The sequence below is a fragment of the Theropithecus gelada genome, chromosome 5 (genome assembly GCF_003255815.1).
Source record: "Theropithecus gelada isolate Dixy chromosome 5, Tgel_1.0, whole genome shotgun sequence".
In the NCBI taxonomy this organism is placed as follows: domain Eukaryota; kingdom Metazoa; phylum Chordata; class Mammalia; order Primates; family Cercopithecidae; genus Theropithecus; species Theropithecus gelada.
Window position 1 is genome coordinate 148,518,734 of NC_037672.1, and position 19,677 is coordinate 148,538,410.

At 38.1% G+C, this 19,677-nt stretch overlaps 1 protein-coding gene and 1 pseudogene across 2 annotated transcripts in view; both read left to right on the top strand.

Moving 5' to 3' along the window:
- FAM160A1 (family with sequence similarity 160 member A1) overlaps nucleotides 1-19,677 on the top strand; it is a 263,667-nt gene that overhangs the window by 142,835 nt on the left and 101,155 nt on the right. The window lies entirely within an intron of this gene.
- LOC112624689 lies at nucleotides 6,706-8,731 on the top strand (annotated as a pseudogene). The gene has a single exon (XR_003119461.1). The product of XR_003119461.1 is annotated as a 28S ribosomal protein S22, mitochondrial pseudogene (transcript).

Genomic DNA, 19,677 nt, shown 5'->3' on the forward strand with positions numbered 1-19,677 from the left:
GAAATGGGAAAGTGGGGATTCAGTATTTGACTTGACTGTTAATGTGGATGTACACATGCAACATGTTAAAGAAGGAGAACCATGAGAATATTTAGGTTTAATAACAGAGTCTTTATCTCAAAAAATGTTTTCTGCTACTTTAGAGCCTAAATTTTGTTTCTTCAGTTGGGCTGGCCTAACAGGTAGGGGTAGATTGAAGTTCTCAAGTTCCAATCACAAAGACATTCTCTTTGGTCCCCACTTCATCAGTTCCAGCAGCACCCGCCACCCCCTGCCTTGCTACTTGTTCCTTAGTTTGAAAACTGCACGGCGGTTTTTTCTCTAGGTTGGCAGTTCTGATTAGAGTGGATTACTGCTACTCGGAAACCAGGAGAGAATAGTGTGACATGCTTTTGTGCAGTGGTACCCTTGATTGGCTGTATCTTGTCCCCTGAAGAGTTGTCATAAAGGATTGTAGGCCATCAGTTGTTACTCTATGTGTGAGCAGTGGCAGAAGTACCTGCAGATACAGTGCTGGTGATATGTTAGAAAGAAGGTATGTCTGAAACAGTCAAGACACACTTCTCTATTTTAGTGTGTAAATGGTTGCTGCAAGAGAAAAGCCACCCTGCAGAGAGGCCATAGGCTCACAGAAAGGTAAGGCTTAAGCTATAAGATCATCTAGTCTAATGTTCTTAGAAGTTTCTTTTTTTTTTTTTTATCTTAAATCCCATAATCTCAATTATAACCTGTTGTACTCCTCCCCAAAGAACAATAACAGCTTGAAAGGCATGTTGAAAAGTTGTAATGGGTAAGGGAAGAACTTTCTTAAACACTCTTTTCTTCCCCCCAACAAAACCTTCTGTGGAAATCCAGAATATAAATTTGATAAAACGCAGTGAATTGACACCTTAGAGAGTTTTAATATTCACCATTTTTAAAAATATGTGAAGCACCGCTCCTCTCCAAAGCTCTTGGATTCTGGTAGGCACAGATGGAAAAATAGCTCATAGTAATGGCTCACTTTTATCAGTACTTGCAGTGAGAAAGACTCAGTGCTAGGCTGGGCGCAGTGGCTCATGCATGTAATCTCAGCACTTTTGGAGGCTGAGGCGGGTGGATCACTTGAGTTCAGGAGTTCGAGACCAGCCTGGCCAACATGGTGAAACCCCGTCTCTACTAAAAACATAAAAATTAGCCGGGCATGGTGGCGGGTGCTTGTAATCCCAGCTACTCGGGAGGCTTAGGCAGGAGAATCACTTGAACCTGGGAGGTAGAGGTTGCCGTGAGCCTAAATCACACCAATGCACTCCAGCCTGGGCCACAGAGCGAGACTCCTTCTCAAAAGAAAAAAAAAAAAAAAAAGATTATACTGAGCACTTACCCACAGTGTCACATTTAATCTCCCCAGCAGTCCCATGAGGTAGGCACCATTATCATCACCTCTATTTTACAGATGAGGCATTAAGCTTAGAGTGGTTTAATGTCCTGCTGAAGGTTACATGGCTAGTAAGTGCTAGAACTTGTGCTTGAATCTGGGTCTCCATAACTAACCATTCAATGCCTTTAATTAATAATCTAGTGGACTCTTATCACTAGATGCCACAAGTTCATGCCAGCACCAGCACTGGGATCCAGGAATTCATACCCCTGGTCTAGTGTTCTTTGTGCTACACCAAAATAGATAACTGCTTTGGAAATATCAGAGTAATATTTAATAAGTGAGCTAGTTCCATGGAAACAGTTTTATCAGAGGCCTTTGAACCAGAGTGACTCCATTTTGAATAGGGGCTGGGTAAAATAAGGCTGAGACCTGCTGGGCTGCATTTCTAGTAAGTTAGGCATTCTAAGTCACAGGATAAGATAGGAGGTTAGCACAAGTTATAGGTTATAAAGACCTTGCTGATAAAACAGTTTGAGGTGAAAAAGCCAGCTAAAACCCACCAAAACCAAGATGGCAATGAAAGTGACCTCTGGTTGTCCTCACTGCTACACTCCCATCAGCACCATGACAGTTTACAAATGACATGGCAATGTCAGAAAGTTACCCTATATGGCCGGGCACAGTGGCTCATGCCTGTAATCTGAGCACTTTGGGAGGCTGAGCCAGATAGATTACCTGAGGTCTGGAGTTCGAGACCAGCCTGGCCAACATGGCACCACCCTGTCTCTACTAAAAATGCAAAAATTAGCCAGGTGCGGTGGTGCATACCCGTAATCCCAACTACTTGGTATTAGAAATGCAAAGTGCTTGTTCCCCAGTGCCATAAAGAAATAGCACTCGAACATAAATTAATTTTCTCAGCAGGGCAACTTTTACTTTCTGCAGAAAGGGTGCCCCTCACAGATGGAACAATGGCGAGAGCACACCTGGACAAGGTAGGGGAAGGAGTTCTTATTCCTGATGCAGGTATTCCATACTGCTGTGTCGTTCCCCTATTGGCTAGGGTTGGACTGCACAGTCTAAACTAATTATGATTGGCTACTTTAAAGAGGGCAGGGGCATGAGCCAGAGTGGTGGGGTGAATAGTTTGGCAGGAAGGACAGTTAGGAACAGGTAACTAAAGGTGACTTAGGTCAGAGCAGGTGATCGGGATGAGTTAGGACAGAGCAGGTGACCAGGGGAACAGATGTGAACTACTGATTTGGACTGGTGGGAAAGTATTTACTGAAACTAGAAGGAAGTGGGTGAGAGAACCAGGAAGCTAAACTTTAAAATGGAGAATCAAAGAATAAGAGAGCTGAACATACTGACATACTGATTCTTTAAAGAGAAACTTGGGGTTCACTATATTTAACATTGGGAGGCTGAGGCTGGAGAATTGCTTGAACTTGGGAGGTGGAGATTGCAGTGAGCCAAGATCATACCACTGTACTCCAGCCTGGGTGACAGAGCGAGACTCTGTCTCAAAAAGAAAAAAAAAAAAAAAAAGTTACCCTATATGGTCTGAAAAGGGGAGGAACCCTCAGCTCTGGGAATTGCCTATGCCTTTCCCAAGAAACTCATGAATAATCCACCTTTTGTTTAGTATATAATCAAAAAATAAGCATAAAAATGGTCAATCAGCCACCCTCAGGGCTGCTCTGCCTATGGAGTAGCCATTCTTTATTCCTTTACTTTTTTAATAAACTTACTTTCACTTTACTCTATGGACTCACCTTGAATTCTTGCACAAGATCCAAGAGCCCTCTTTTGGGGTCTGGATCGGGATCCCTTTCTGGTAAGTTTCCTTAAAAAAAAATGTGGTATGGGACACATGTTCTTTTTTTAATGTGGCTTAAAAAAGACTAGCCTGTAGTCTTTGAAAGAGAGATGAGTATGTGGTAAAGTAAAAGGGAAAATCTCTCCTTCCTTCTCTTTTCTCCCTTACTCTCTACTTTTGTAATCAGAAGATTTAGACTTGAAAAATATTTAAATAGGGTTTGTTTTTGAAAGAACAAGTGAGTGACAGGATTATTTTTGTTGTTCTCCAGGTTGTTGGTATTTATTTGTTTGCCTGTTTATATTTTTAAGTTTTTTATTTTTAATTTTTGTGGGTACATAGTAGGTGTATGCATTTATGGGACACATGAGCTGTTTTGATACAGGCATGCAATATAAAATAATCACATAATAGATAATGGGGTATCCATCCCTCAAGCATTCATCCTTCATGTTACAAACAATCCAATTGTACTCTGATTTTAAAATGCATAATTAAGTTATTATTGACTGTAATCACCCTGCTATGCTATCGAAGAGTAGGTCTTATTCATTCTTTCTATTTTTTGTACCCATTAGCCATCCCCACCTCCCCCTGAAAACCTATGTGTGTATTTTTAAATTAGCCAAATTATCTAGTAGCCTCACATGAAGGGTAAATAGTTTTAAAATGGTAATGTAAGTACGTAGAGTAAAAGCTAGTTTTTGTGTTCATTCTTAAGATTGGCTTGGGGTCATTTAAAACTATTAAAGGTGGAATATTAGAAAATATTGATTGAACTTACTGAAGCAGCTTTGGTGTGTTTTCATTAGTTTGTCTAGCAAAGTAATATTCTTTACTGGTTTTTGAAGGCTTGTACCATTTACAAGATTTCTGAATTTAAAAAACTAATATTTTCCCTCTCTCTAAGTGTCTTTAATAACCTTAGATATGTAGTTTCTTAGTTGATGGATACTGATGGTTCTAGTTGCTTGACATCCTGGGATGCAGAGACTCTGAGGTGGAGATTTACGTGCAGGAGTTTGTTAGGGTACATTCTCTGAATCAGCACCTGTCGGGGAGAGAAGCAGGACTGTGCAGAGGATGATGATGGACTGCCATCAAGTCCTTTCTAAGGCCTAGGCTGACCCTACAGGAAACTCTGAAACTGGGTTGACCCCCTCAGGATTGTCCTGAGTTGGGGTTGGGGGCAAAATCCTCCTTTAGTCATGGATATGAACTGCCCTTAAGGGGGAGGGCTCAATCATGGGCAAAGCAGCCCTCTTTGGCAGAGGGAAACTTCTGGAGAGGGCTGACAGCCAACAGCACTCTTAGCAGCTGGGAGAATAAATTTTTTGGTCCTGGAGGGATTTAGGGGGACCTGAGAGCATCCATTACAGAGCTATTAATGCTTGAAATTTAGTAAAAGGGTAGGGGAGGTGGACAAAAGGTCATCAGATAATCTCTGTGTGATGAACATAGTGTTAAGGTAGATAGGTAATTGTGCAAGTATAACTAAGATTCAATGCCATCCCCATCAAGATACCAATGACTTTATTCACAGAATAGGAAAAAACTACTTTAAAGTTCATATGGAACCAAAAAAGAGCCTGCATTGCCAAGAGTATCCTAAGCAAAAAGAACAAAGCTGGAGGCATCATGCTACGTGACTTCAAACTATACTACAAGGCTACAGTAACCAAAACAGCATGGGACTGGTACCAAAACAGAGATATAGACCAATGGAACAGAACAGAGGCCTCAGAAATAACACCACACATCTAGAACCATCTGATCTTTGACAAAGCTGACAAAAACAAGAAATGGGAAAGGATTCCCTATTTAATAAATGGTGCTGGGAAAACTGGCTAGCCATATGTAGAAAGCTGAAACTGGATCCCTTCGTTACGCCTTATACAAAAATTAATTCAAGATGGATTAAAGACTTAAATGTTAGACCTAAAACCATAAAAACCCTAGAAGAAAACCTAGGCAATACCATTTAGGATATAGGCATGGGCAAGGACTTCATGGCTAAAACGCCAAAAGCAATGGCAACAAAAGCCAAAATAGACAAATGGGATCTAATTAAACTAAAGAGCTTCTGCACAGCAAAAGAAACTACCATCAGTGTGAACAGGCAACCTACAGAATGGAAGAAAATTTTTGCAATCTACTCATCTGACAAAGGGCTAATATCCAGAATCTACAAAGAACTTAAACAAATTTACAAGAAAAAATCAAACAACCCCATCAAAAAGTGGGCAAAGGATATGAACAGATACTTTTCAAAAGAAGACATTTATGCAGCCAACAGACACATGAAAAAGTACTCATCATCACTGGTCATCAGAAATGGAAATCAAAACCACAGTGAGATACCATCTCACACTAGTTAGAATGGCAATCATTAAAAAGTCAGGAAACAACAGATGCTGGAGAGGATGTGGAGTAATAGGAATGCTTTTATTTTTTTTATTTTTTATTATTATTATACTTTAAGTTCTAGGGTACATGTGCATAATGTGCAGGTTTGTTACATATGCATGTTGGTGTGCTGCGCCCATCAACTTGTCAGCACCCATCAACTCGTCATTTACATCAGGTATAACTCCCAATGCAATCCCTCCCCCTTCCCCCCTCCCCATGATAGGCCCCGGTGTGTGATGTTCCCCTTCCCGAGTCCAAGTGATCTCATTGTTCAGTTCCCACCTATGAGTGAGAACATGCGGTGTTTGGTTTTCTGTTCTTGTGATAGTTTGCTGAGAATGATGGTTTCCAGCTGCATCCATGTCCCTACAAAGGACACAAACTCATCCTTTTTTATGGCTGCATAGTATTCCATGGTGTATATGTGCCACATTTTCTTAATCCAGTCTGTCACTGATGGACATTTGGGTTGATTCCAAGTCTTTGCTATTGTGAATAGTGCCACAATAAACATACGTGTGCATGTGTCTTTATAGCAGCATGATTTATAATCCTTTGGGTATATACCCAGTAATGGGATGGCTGGGTCATATGGTACATCTACTTCTAGATCCTTGAGGAATCGCCATACTGTTTTCCATAATGGTTGAACTAGTTTACAATCCCACCAACGGTGTAAAAGTGTTCCTATTTCTCCACATCCTCTCCAGCACCTGTTGTTTCCTGACTTTTTAATGATCGCCATTCTAACTGGTGTGAGATGGTATCTCATTGTGGTTTTGATTTGCATTTCTCTGATGGCCAGTGATGATGAGCATTTTTTCATGTGTCTGTTGGCTGTATGAATGCTTTTACACCGTTGGTGGGAGTGTAAACTGGTTCAACCATTGTGAAAGACAGTGTGGCGATTCCTCAAGTATCTAGAACTAGAAATACCATTTGACCCAGCGATCCCATTACTGGCTATATACCCAAAGGATTATAAATCATGCTACTATAAAGACATATGCACCCGTATGTTTATTGTGGCACTATTCGCAAGAGCAAAGACTTGGAACCAACCCAAATGTCCATCAATGATAGACTGGATTAAGAAAATGTGGCACTGATAATCATGGCGCCCCTCAGAACCACTGTGTCACTGTGGAGCCTCCTGAGGGGTTCTGCAGGTGTGGAAAGGGTCTGTTTCTGGGCTTGAATCCAGCCCTGGCATGGTGGCCTGCTCCAACCGCTACCTTGCTCTTTCGAGGTGGGGCTGCCACGCTGCCGGTCAGCTCCGAGGCCACAGAATCTGGTAGCCCAGAGACCAAGAAACCTACATTTATGGATGAAGAAGTTCAAAGCATACTCATGAAAATGACAGGCTTGAACTTGCAGAAGACTTTTAAACCAGCTGTACAAGAACTGAAGCCACCAACCTATAAGCTAATAACTCAGGCACAATTGGAAGAGGCTACAAAACAGGCAGTTGAGGCAGCTAAAGTACGATTAAAAATGCCACCGGTTCTAGAAGAGCGAGTACCAATAAATGATGTGTTAGCTGGAGATACGATTTTGGAAGGAACAGAAACAACCAAATATATGTTTACTGATATATCATATAGCATACCACACCGGGAGCGTTTTATTGTCATTAGAGAACCAAGTGGCACACTACGCAAAGCCTCTTGGGAAGAACGGGACTGGATGATGCAAGTTTATTTCCCAAAAGAAGGTCGTAAAGTTTTGACACCAATGATTTTCAAGGAAGAAAATCTTAGGACTATGTATAGCAAGGACAGGCATGCTGATGTCCTCAATCTCTGCTCTGCCCAGTTTGAGCCAGATTCCGCTGAGTATATCAAGGTTCATCACAAGACCTATGGAAGATATAGATAAACACGGAAAATATGACCTTTTACGTTCAACAAGATACTTTGGTGGAATGGTGTGGTATTTTGTAAATAATAAAAAGATTGATGGTTTGCTGATTGACCAGATTCAGAGAGATTTAATCGATGACGCAACCAGCTTGGTCCAGCTGTATCACATACTCCATCCAGACGGCCAGTCGGCTCGAGAGGACAAGGATCAGGCTGCTGAGGGAATAAATTTAATCAAGGTCTTTGCAAAAACAGAAGCACAGAAGGGAGCCTATGTAGAACTAACACTGCAAACTTATCAAGAAGCACTCAGTCGCCATTCTGCAGCTTCCTAAAAATATTTCCAAAATACATTTATTTTACTAAATACTGACTACATTTCTCTGTTAATATTGAGCTAAACGTTAAAAACTGACCAGATTAAAAGGTATCAATTTGTAGTTCTCCCTACAAAGCAAAAATTGTTACCCTATTCACTTTTCTAGGCTACAAGGATATTTGAGTGCCTGGTTATGAATTTCTTGAATCATGTTAGATGAGCGTAGAGTTAAAAAGTATGGTTTTTTTGTGTTTGTTACCAAATAAGGTAATCGGTAATTTAGACAGACCCCAGCTTAATGAGGTCAGAGGAACAGAGGTTTCACATCCTGACTCCAGAAATGGGTAGCTGCTAGATAAAATTGGAGCAAGACCTGTGGAATGATGCAATGAGGTCAAGAAAAAGAGTTTAGAGAATTACAGCATGGATGTTCAGCTCTAAGAAAAATGTGATTGACAGCATTTGAAAATGCAGATTTAGTTATGCAAAGAAAAGAGAGTGGGGCTGATCCCTAGGCCAGGTGTAGTTTCGGCTCAGCCTTCTAAAACTAGAAGCCTATTTTCATTGTTGAGAAAGGAAACAGAAGTATCTTCCATTAATTCAGAAGGTTTTAGGAGATACGGTCTAATAGTATGAAAAAAATCAAAGCCCATGTCTGTTTTAGTTAACAAGGAAAACACAGTGATTTAAATGCTGCACATAAACTCTTCTTAAGATGATATGGGCATTATGTTCCCAGTGGTCCACAGTATTTACATATAAAAATCTAAGAAATTTCTCATAGTCCAAAGCGCTGTGGTCAGGGTAGCAATCAATACCTATATATAATAATGATCTGTTTAGTCAGGTAAATGGAAAGCATTACAGTCAATCATCCAAAATGTCTTCATCCAGATTGATATCTGTTGTGTCAATATCTTCTAATTCCAAATTATCCAAATCTACTTCTAGTTCGAGTAAACTCTACAAACAAAAGAGGGTAATTAAGTTTTACAGTACTGTTAAAGGGAAGTTATCTGTGGGTTCATGATCCAAAGTGAGAACTAAAATTTTCTTAATAGTCAAAAAAAACATCTTCCCATTTCAAAGCCGCTGCTCTGAAACTTGATTCTGTCTCTTAAACCACAGAGGCCTATGTATTCTCCAAATATTGATGGGGAGGAGGATGGGGTAGAGGGAGGTTTGAGTATGATGTCTTACCTACCTTTTCTTCTTTGTTGGCTGTGTGGGAGGCCACAATAACTGGAGTAGGAGAAGCAGGTTTCCAATCAAGTTCCTGAAACCCCAAGTGAAGATATTTATGAAGACAAGGAAATTTACTCAGGAATTTAAAGTTTTCCCCCAAGAGAAGGATGATCAGAATTAGGAAGTGGGAGATGATGTTTAAAAGTGAACCATCTCAGCCAAATTTATCACATGAAGTCCTCTGCTGACCTGTTGAGCTGTAGAGCTTGAGGGCTGAAAGCCTTTTTTTGCCTCTTCCATGACGTTTCTCTCTTCATTTGGCTATTGGAGAATAAAGCAATGATGAAATGAGATATTTTGAAATCATAACTTACCTATGAACTTGGCCTAAATCCCATATATCAGCTCTTAATTTAAAAAAAATTATTTACTGCAGTTCAAAATCTGAAGTCATGAATGTACTTCCACCCTGTAGTTACAATAAATGAAGCTTGATATCCTGGCCACTCACTGTGAGAAAAAAGAAAATGTGGCACATATACACCATGGAATACTATGCAGCCATAAAAAAGGATGAGTTCATGTCCTTTGCAGGGACATAGATGAAGCTGGAAACCATCATTCTGAGCAAACTGTCACAAGGACAGAAAACCAAACACTGCATGTTCTCACTCATAGGTGGGAATTGAACAATGAGAACACTTGGACACAGGGTGGCGAACATCACACACTGGGGCCTGTCATGGGGTGGAGGGGTGGGAGAGGGATAGCATTAGGAGAAATACCTAATGTAAATGATGAGTTAATGGGTGCAGCAAAGCATCACGGCGCATGTATACATATGTAACAGACCTGCACGTTGTGCACATGTACCCTAGAACTTAAAGTATAATTAAAAAAAACAAAAACAAAAAATGAAAACAAAAACAAAAAGATGTAATCCATTAACAGATCCATTTCTCCCGGGTGTGTGTGTGTTTATGTTAAGGAGGTTTGGTACATAACTCTGTAAAAATAGAACCACCTTTCTTACACAATTTATTTGATTCATGGTGTGATTTGTTCTAGTGTTAAATTCCAAACCTGGCTAAGCCACAGATCTTTAAATTGCACATACAGGAATGTGCTTTGTATTATAATTATTTGAGGAAAAATCTGGGACTATGTGACATGGAGAAGATGAATATGATCTGCAGAAATTTTATAAAACCAGGAGTCAAATTGCAGAATCTAATCCACAGTGGGAGATTTAATATGAAGATCAATGTGATGAATGACTTGAATTTTTATTTATAATATCACATGGTTTTGTATTTCGTAAACAATTACAAGAAAATCACATATAATTACATCTTAATTTGCTAATTTAAATTGTATTAAAACAGGGAATATATACAGCTGAATTTATGGGCTATTCCTTGTATTATTGATCAGTATCTGCCATGTGAAAGGCAAGAAACAAACATTTTTTAGTCCGCATTTTGGGTAGTTTATCTCTCAATACAGTTAAGGTATCCTTTCCTTTAGAATAAAGTAATTAATTGAGATACTTTAAGTGATTAATATTTAGTGCTTTTTTCTTTTTCCTGGTAGGATAATCAGTTTTGTTTATATTTCTAACATGTATTAGAATTACTAACCAGTTGGACTCGATTTGTGTAGCTAGACTTGACTTAACCAGGGAAATGGAATATCTGTAGTGGCTGAAATGCCAAGTTTCTAGACTGAGTGATACATTGTGGTGGTAGCAATGACTAGTAAACCAGTTGTTACACCTTCTTCAAGTCATTGTTTTGCCTATTTGCAATCTTTTAATATCTCTAAAAGTTGGATTTGTGATAGGTGAAAGTTTCAAGACACTGTTCTGTTGACCTTATGGCCAAGCAAACAAACAAAAAACAAATGTAGAGCTTTCATTAGAGACTGAATTGGAGGAAATCACATCATGTTTTTATCAGCACTCTTGTTATTTGCTTAAGTGAATTGCTTCCTTGTATCACCCTCGGATCTATTCCTATGCAAACAAGGTATTTATGCAGGAGTTCCTTCCTGGTAAAGCCATTCCTAAGCCCCTCTTCTGATCACAGCTGACCATTGACTCCTGGCTCCCATCCAGTCCTCCCAGTGCTCTGACTTTGCTTCTTACTACCCATGTGACCAGTCACTTTTCTCTAGGCTTCAGTTTCTTCATCTGTAAATGGGGATGACGCCCTACCTCAGTGGGTGGTTGTAAGAACTGAACAGACAATTTAGTGTGGTGCCTGGCACAGAGTAAGTGCCCAATAAGCAGTGGCTTTTCTCACTGGTGGCTGTTACTGTTACCTGCTGATGCAAACACCTCTCCATAGTAAGCTGCTTATCCCTGACGCCTGGGACTAGATTTTATTCATATCCCCACACTGCACATCTTGGGCTCTTGGATTAAATGCTTACTAAATCAATACATGAATAACATAAAAATGTGATCCCTACCTTCAAGGAGACCAGACTGATTCTGAAATAATCACAGCACAAAGCAGAAACTACATCACCATAGGGAGATGTAGTTAAAATAAAAGGTTTAGAAGAGAAAGATATTAATAGGCAGGTTTAAGGCAGGTACTTAGTAGGCACTTTGTTCAGCGTAGTGTTTTTGATGTTGGTAGCCAAAGGTTTTGGGATGCTGAAAATTTCTGTACATGTTCTATTTCTACTGTGAAGTTTTACACCCTTCAGTTTTAATGACAACTTGTTCTTTTACTTGCACATGTGACAGGGATGGACAAGTGCTCCCTTTTAGCCCACGCAGGTGGAATTAAATCTGAGGGCATCTGTTAAAAGCATCCAGTTTCTTTTTATACTTTTGCAACCATTTACTAAATATGTTTTCATTTCTTCTGGTTTGCTATTAGACTGAATATAATAATTTCATATGTCTTGTTGTAGTTAGTGTGTGTAGATAATTCAAACATTTTTGCTTTTTTAAAACTTCCATTATATAGTTATTCCACTTAATGACTTTGAAAAGATTCTTTCTCCATAGAGAGAGAGAGTCAAACTGGAATTAATTATTTTTTAATCACTTTTTTGGGACAGCATGTTCTGCTTTGTGGTTCTCCCCCCCAATCACATAAGCTAGATTTACTTGAGAAATCATAGGGGGCTCTGTTCAGGCAGTTACTTGTTTGATTCCCCCAGAGGCACTGGCTCTTTGATCTTCTACTAGTGTAACTCCTCTGATCTTTTATTCTGTAAGGTGTTTGTGTCTCTGTATGATGGATGTTTCACTGACCCAAGTAAATGGAAGAAAATTTTCTCTAGCCTTTAAATGTATTGCTTTCCTTGTTCTTTCAAAAAACATACTTTTCTTGAGTAAGAACATTTAGAGGCATCTGGCATCAAATCAACAGAATTGTGGCCTTTAATGGAATTTGAGGCACTGTGAAGTGGTTTGATTGGTAAGAATCCATTTTTGTCTCTTTCTCCTTGACTGTGCCCCCACTTACACAATAACAAAAACAACTCTTCTCCTCCTCCTCTTATTTTTTGAAACAAGAGTATCTGATTTCATTGAATTCTGTACTTTTTTATTTTACTTTTTTGAAATAAAAAAGTTCTTAAAAGGTTTTTATTGTCACTTTCATTTTCTTCCTTGAAGGGGAGGAAAAACTCTCAACTGTGTACAGAGTAAATTAAATTACGAGAAAAATAACCTATGGAGTTAAACAAGATGAACTGAGGTTTTGGAACAAATCTAAGAATTGCCTTGATGTTGTAGATAGTTTAATCCATGATTCAGAGATATATTAGTCACTTTGATAGACTGTTGATTTGACTAATTACCCTGAAGGCTGACTGGCTGACTGAATTGCTCAAGTCAGCTAGTAATTTTGATCAAATCAGCGAGTAATTATGGTTTTGTGCAAGCAACAAATATAGAATACTGATTATGTTAGACTAAAGAAGATGTCATTGTGATATAATCATATAAAATATTTAATTCAAGCACCATAGCGTTCTTTTTATTTTTTCTTACTCTAAGGTTTACATTCTCAGAACAAATAATAGAAAAGGTTGTGGCAACTTTTTGGAGAGAATAATTTTATTCTCTCAATAAACAATGCATAAATGTGAACGATTCTCTGGTGCTAAGGTAAATACTCTTATATTTTAAGTGTACTTTAATTATAATATGCATATTTTTGGAGCCTTCAGAACTAAATATGGTCAGATTTTTAAAGCTGAAAGTTCTCTTTACATTTCTCATAGAAAGAAGCTAGAAAGGAGCAACTTATATGGGAAAGCTGGAAGTTACTGCTGCTAATTTCCTTACCAGTTCATTCTATAATTATTAATATTAGTATGATCAGGTCCACTAAAATCCAGATGCTTGTATTTGTTTGGTTTCTATTCTGTCATCATCCTTTCCCTCACTTTTGAAAATTCTTTCTACAGAGGATGATGTTTATTATTGAATTCTAATTAGCAGTGTTTGTATGCTATATTTGTGGGTTTTCAAAACATTTTAGAAACACAGACATGTTTACTTAATGGAAAAATCTGTCTTTAATTTTACTTGAGTTGTTGGATGGCTTACCTGTATTACATTCCTTTTCTATGAAAGCAGGAAATATAATTTACTTGGAACTCTGTGTAGATTTCAGTGTATAATTAGTAACGTTTGTGAAGCCCCTCCAGGGTACTCCAGTTTTATGTAGTCATTTCATTTATTGTATATGTTCTTGGCATTATCTGCCACTTAAAACCAGAGATTGAAAGGGAGAGGTGGAGAGAGGGAGGACAATCACTTACAAGGTTAGGATAATTTTGAGTTTATTCTTCAGGAATTATAGATGTATACCTGCTCTTTCCACCAGCCTCTCATAGTGTGGGTGTCTCTCTGTGCTGAAAGTAGTTCTTGCATTTGAAGACATACATTATTTTTTGAACAACCTGACCCCAAATGCCTACTGCATTGTTGGATATTCAGCTGATTCTCCAACTTAATGAGAAAAAAAAAATGTGTTGGTTTCCAACAGATGCCTTACTAAGGGATGTTTGGTGGTAATTTTTGGTATTTTAATATTTTGCCATATTCAGTAACATCAGAACCTAGTCCTCAGATATTGCAATTTCACTCTAATAGTATTGAGTCAGATAATCAATTTTTGGTAATTCCCTAATGCAGAAAATGGAAGTGAATTATTGTGAATATATGTGTTAATAACATATAAAATTATTTTTACAAAAAAGGAACTACCTAGGTTCCTCTTTTGCTACCTAGTTGCTCTTCACAACTCCTTTGATTTTAGAAGTCAATTAACTCCAAAGTGCAGGATGCTTTCAAGGGGGAAGTAGGGACCTTGTCTATTCTTGCTCATTGTTTTCTACCTGAAGCACCAACTCTAGGGAGAAGTAGTGCCAAATGCAAAATCTATCTGAAGTAAAACTTAATTTAGAGTAGCCTTTGATTTTTCTTTTCTTGCTTTTACTTTCTCTTTTTTCTCCCTGTACAAAAGACATTGATATACACATGCTAATTTAGTGGAGAAGACTTTTAATTAAAAAAGCATAGTTAGCCTGAAACCATTCAAGTGTATGCCAGTCACTCTAGAGGCAAGTGTAGATGAATTGAAGCAGAATATGGGAGAGTTGTGATCTACCCACTTGCTTCTGGAGGCTTATGGATAAATTAATGCATTCTTCTCCATAGAGACAGCCTCTCTGCTTGGAGGGGTGGCGGCCATCTAGTCAATAAGCCATCTTTGCTGTGGCAGAGGAGTTGCTCAGTATAAGTTGTTTCAGCTTTTACTTTTATTTCTTGGAAGTACAGCATGGTAAGCCTAAATTCTGGACCTCCAAGCAGATATTAGAGCCTCCATTACCCTTTGCTAATTGAAGGTGACACGGGGCTTTTTCTATTGTAGGGTCTCTGAAAAGGCAACAACTATTGCTTATTATTTACATCTGTATGCTGAACTAGACTTACACGTGTATGTGTGTGTGTGCTACAGTGTATGTTGCTCTAGGTACAAGGGAGAGACATTGAGAATGTACTCTTTGTTGAGTGAGATACAGTACTGCTTTATTCAGGGGTAAACAATCTCATCAAAATTTCGCCAAATGATGCTTGGGACAAAACGAAAGCTTCAAAGCAGTTAGATCTGCCGTTAGTGAGTGCAATATTTTAAAGAGGAAATTTAAGAAACTTGTTTACAGGTGCGTAACGATAATTTAGTTTTCAGAATAAATCTTAATCTGAGAGAATAGGTTTTTTACGAGTAGAAGAACAATCTCATAAGAAAAGCCAATTTAAGAGTTGTGGTGTAGTCACAGGCGCAGTGGCACATGCCTGTAATCCAAGCACTTTGGGAGGCTGAGGTGGAAAGATCACTAGAGCTTACGAGTTCGAGACCAGCTTGGCCAACATAGTGAAACCGTGTTGCTGCTAAACGTACAAAAATTAGCCAAGTGTGGTGGTGCACGCCTGTATTCCCAGCTACTCAGGAGGCTGAGGCATGAGAATCGCTTGAACCCAGGAGGCGGGAGTTGCAGTGAACCAAGATCGTGTCACTGTACTCCAGCCTGATGACAGGGCGAGACCCTGTCAAAAAAAAAAAAAAAAAGAAAAAAAAAAAAGAAAAAAAGTTGTGGTGAATAGTGGTCAAACTGCTCAAGTGAAGTTACAGTAAGCTGAATGCAGGAAGCTTTTCTGGATATGAGAAACTTTGTAGTGAGCTACATTTAGTTTGACCGATTTTGTTGTTCCTTAAAAAGAGGTCCTAGAAAAAATTGTTGAGAACCACTGAGGCTCCCTGAAAGGGTTTTGGGGAACCCCAGGGTCCCTCAGACCACATTTGGGGAACCACTGATCTAGACTGACAAAAACTTTGGCAGAAGATTAATTTTACAAATTCCTAGAGTTAGGAATCTCTTAGACTGAAGGTAAATTGCATACATTTAATTCACTGAGTATCGTGCAACAATAATATTAAGACAACCACTTAAAAAGTGCTTCTAAAAATAAGACTACTACTCTTCTGAATTATTTACATTTTCCTGATATGTTATTTTTGTATATATTTATTCCATTGGAAGTTAGCAAGTCTTCTAGGTACAGATGTAGTTGGTTTTCCTTTATGTGTTTTCTGTTAAATCTCTTTCAGACATTTGGTAGTCATTATGATGGAGTCAAATAGCATATTATATTAAGCTACTCTTTTATCCCTACTCATACCCATCAGGCTATACTCATTTTGCAGGTACTTTCCTTTCATATTGAGACTCAGAAGAGTCTTCAAATCTGTTGTCATTGCTATGCTTATGATAGAGCAAGTACTTTTCCTTTTATTTAAGTTGTTCTTTTGCTTTTATTTTGTTAAATAAAAAATGTTTTTGCTAAGTAGTAGATAAATATGGTACAAAATTCAAAAGTCAAAGAAGGTACAGTTTGAAAAGTGAGTCTCTCTCCTTCAGCTGTCCCCTAGCCCCCAGTGCCCCGTGCTGACTCAGCCACCTTAGAGTTCTTATGTATCTTTTCAGAAATCTTCTATGCTTTTACAATCAGATGGGCTAATACATTGCTTTTCTTCTTACACAAATGGTGGCATACTGTATTTGCTGTTCTGTTTACATTTTGGCAACCTTCTCCTATCAGTACATTAAGAGCTGTGTCTTTTTTGTTAATTGTAACATAGTATTCCATTACACAGAAGTACCATCGTTTATATAACCAAACCAGTATTGATGGATATGTAGGGTCTTTTCAGTCATTTACCATTTAAACAATGCTGCAAGGTACTAGTGTAATTAGTAGCTATAGTTAGAGAGGTACTGGTGGCTAAGAGAATGTGTCTGGGTCTGACTTGATAGTCTGAGTCAGACTCCATGATATCTGTGTGACTTTCATGAGATGAGTTCTTTTTATTTCTGCTCTATTCATAGCAGAACTTTTTGTTATCACAGAAGTCACAAAATTCCACAACTACATCTTCAGTAATACCATTAGAATGTGAACTGACTATTAGCGTGTTTTGGGACTCGATTCTCAATGGTTTTACCATGAATGCATCTTTAAAGTGGGTTTTAAACTTTTTTGAAGTGGGGCACCTCATGGACCCTTTTTAGAATTGGCTGAAAACTACGGCTACCTCTCTTCAGAAAAATATGCCCACAGTTTATAAGATTCATGGATGTATATGGAATTTTACTGTTATTTCACTAATTACACTTAGTACTTTTATGTCATGTGTGGATGAAGAACCTTTTTGAAAGGATGTTTTTCATGTTTCAGAAGGTAAGCATCACATCATCTGGGTAACACTATAGGTTGCAAAGCTGCGCATGTTCACATGAAGGGATTTAAAGCACTGGGTGGGGAACTAATTCTGATTGATAAAACTGTAGATATAGGTATTAGACTAAACAGCATCACTCGTCAAAGGTACCTACTTTTCCAGAGAACACGACCAAGACAAAAACTTACATTTCTTTTTTTTTCCAGGAACATTTTTGGAAAGAACTTTATGAAGTGAGAGGGTTCTTCTTAGAAAGATTCAGAGCATCTACTTCAAGTCTCTCCTTTCAAGTTCTACCCTATAGAAGTTGTCAGATCATTTTTTTCTGCATTTACCTTAGTCAACTTTTAGGGTTTTGTGGCAGAAATCTTAAACAAGGTGTTTTTTAGTAGCTTTCAACAAAATAGTGATGTAAAAGGATGGTTTATACTATCAAGAGTACAGTGATCAGTTGGGTTGTTGGGGAGACTTTCCCCAAGAATGATCCAATTTTTAGGTTCCAACAAATCACCCTACGTTTATAAGAAACTTTTCTGTTCAATCACCAATGAGCTGATGTCTCAATACTTGCTATCAATTTCAAAATACATAATTTTTACATTCTAAATCCTTGCCTGTAGGGGTTTAATTTCTTCTTTAAAAATTTTTTTTTAAATTTTGATCTTTATCGAGGTATGATTGATCTACTTAGTTTCTTAAATAGCTTTAAAATTAAGTCCAAAAACAAATTTCAAATTTCAGATAGGAATTTGAATATTAATTTTAATTTTTCTCTTCACATTTATTCTGCTCATCAGTCAGTTGCATGGCACATGGGTATGACATAGTTGGTAGCCTGTTCTTGTGAAACTAAGGTGTAAAATGAGGTAGGATTGTTTCATGGGATTATTAAGTTTTAGGCATCTTGTTACTATTTTGAAGCATGTATTTTCCAAAGCTGGAAACCATTTGGAATGTGTGTATTGAGAGAATTTTCTTTGCGCGCATTTTGTGTGTTAACTGGTGACCTAGAAGCTGGTGGAATGAAATAAGATTCTGATTTATTGAAATGATGGACGTTGTACAGTGAATGAACTGGAGTTAAACTATGGCAAGTTAAGGGAGGGTTAAGCACAAGGTCCAGAAGAATAGGGGGCTATTAGATGCTTGCTTTATTTTTCGCAGTCCAGCATTGCCCTGTGATATTGCGGTGAGAGAGAAAAGAGAACTGGGCCAGAAGATTAGAGCACAGGAGGATTTAGGTTTAATAGGATTTTATGAGGCTCCAAGAAGAGGTTGTCTGAGGTAGTTTGACCCAAAATGAAACACCCTCCTCAATACTGCTATTAGTTATAATTGAGGGCACAAGGTTCACCTCTCTTAAGGTGTTCCCAATATTTGATGAGTCTTCATCCTTAGATGGAATTTTACATGATAAGCACATTTACAGTAATAGACTTTTTATATTTTTTTATGTATTTAGTAGCAGCCAATTCAGGGCATTCCAAAGTACATTCTCAAACAATGAATTTTTCTATTGGCAGTTGCTCAGGAAATAAACAAACAAAACCTCAACCATGGAATTATATTTACTGTGGCTGCTTCCTGTGCTGTAAGTTCCTTAAGTGAAATATGCCTTAATGGTAAAAAAGAATACAGATAGAATCCCATCTGCAACTAGAATTCTTATGAAGATTTTTGTACAAAGGCCATCATCCTTCTTTAATGATTATCTGATTACCCCTCTCCAGTTGGTATAACAGTTGTGATAAAGTACATAAAATAATGACTCAAGCTGTAAGAGACCTAAGAAATCTTACTTTAGTTCTAACTGCTTACCTAAGTGACATTCCAAAAGAAGAGTCCCATTTTTCACTCAAGGTTTCACAGCTGGTTAGAGCTAGAACTAGAGTTTTGGGAACCTACCTCCTAGCTCGAAGCTCAGATTCCCAGGTTGGGACTTTAAATTTTTAGACTTTCAGGCTTGGACTGAGTCAACAACTCTTAGCCATTATCTTTTGTTCCCTACTTTAAATCTACCTAAATTCTCTAGCCATTTCCACAAACCCATCAGAGTGGTATCAGAAGGGATGAAGAAGGAGGGGTAGAAAGGGAGCCAGCTGTGCTTTCCATCAAGTATAAGGTAGTGGTTTTGGTTTGGAAACTCACCATGAAAGACTTGGCTTTGCCTCCGTTTTATCTCTAGCACTCTCCTACCTGTGTTCTTGATCTCATCTTTCTTCTGCTCCTTTTGCTCCATCAAAATTATTTTCCTTATATCTTCAAATTATGCGTGTTCATTGGTTCATTCCCATTAGGCCTGCAAATATAATCACTTTCCCTTGAATAAAAATGTTCCTTTGGCTCTGTCTCCCCTTAAGGTGGCTATCCTATTTATTTCCCTTAAGAATTTTTAAAAATTCATCATTAGAGGATATTTATTTAAATAGATAAAAGAATTGAAG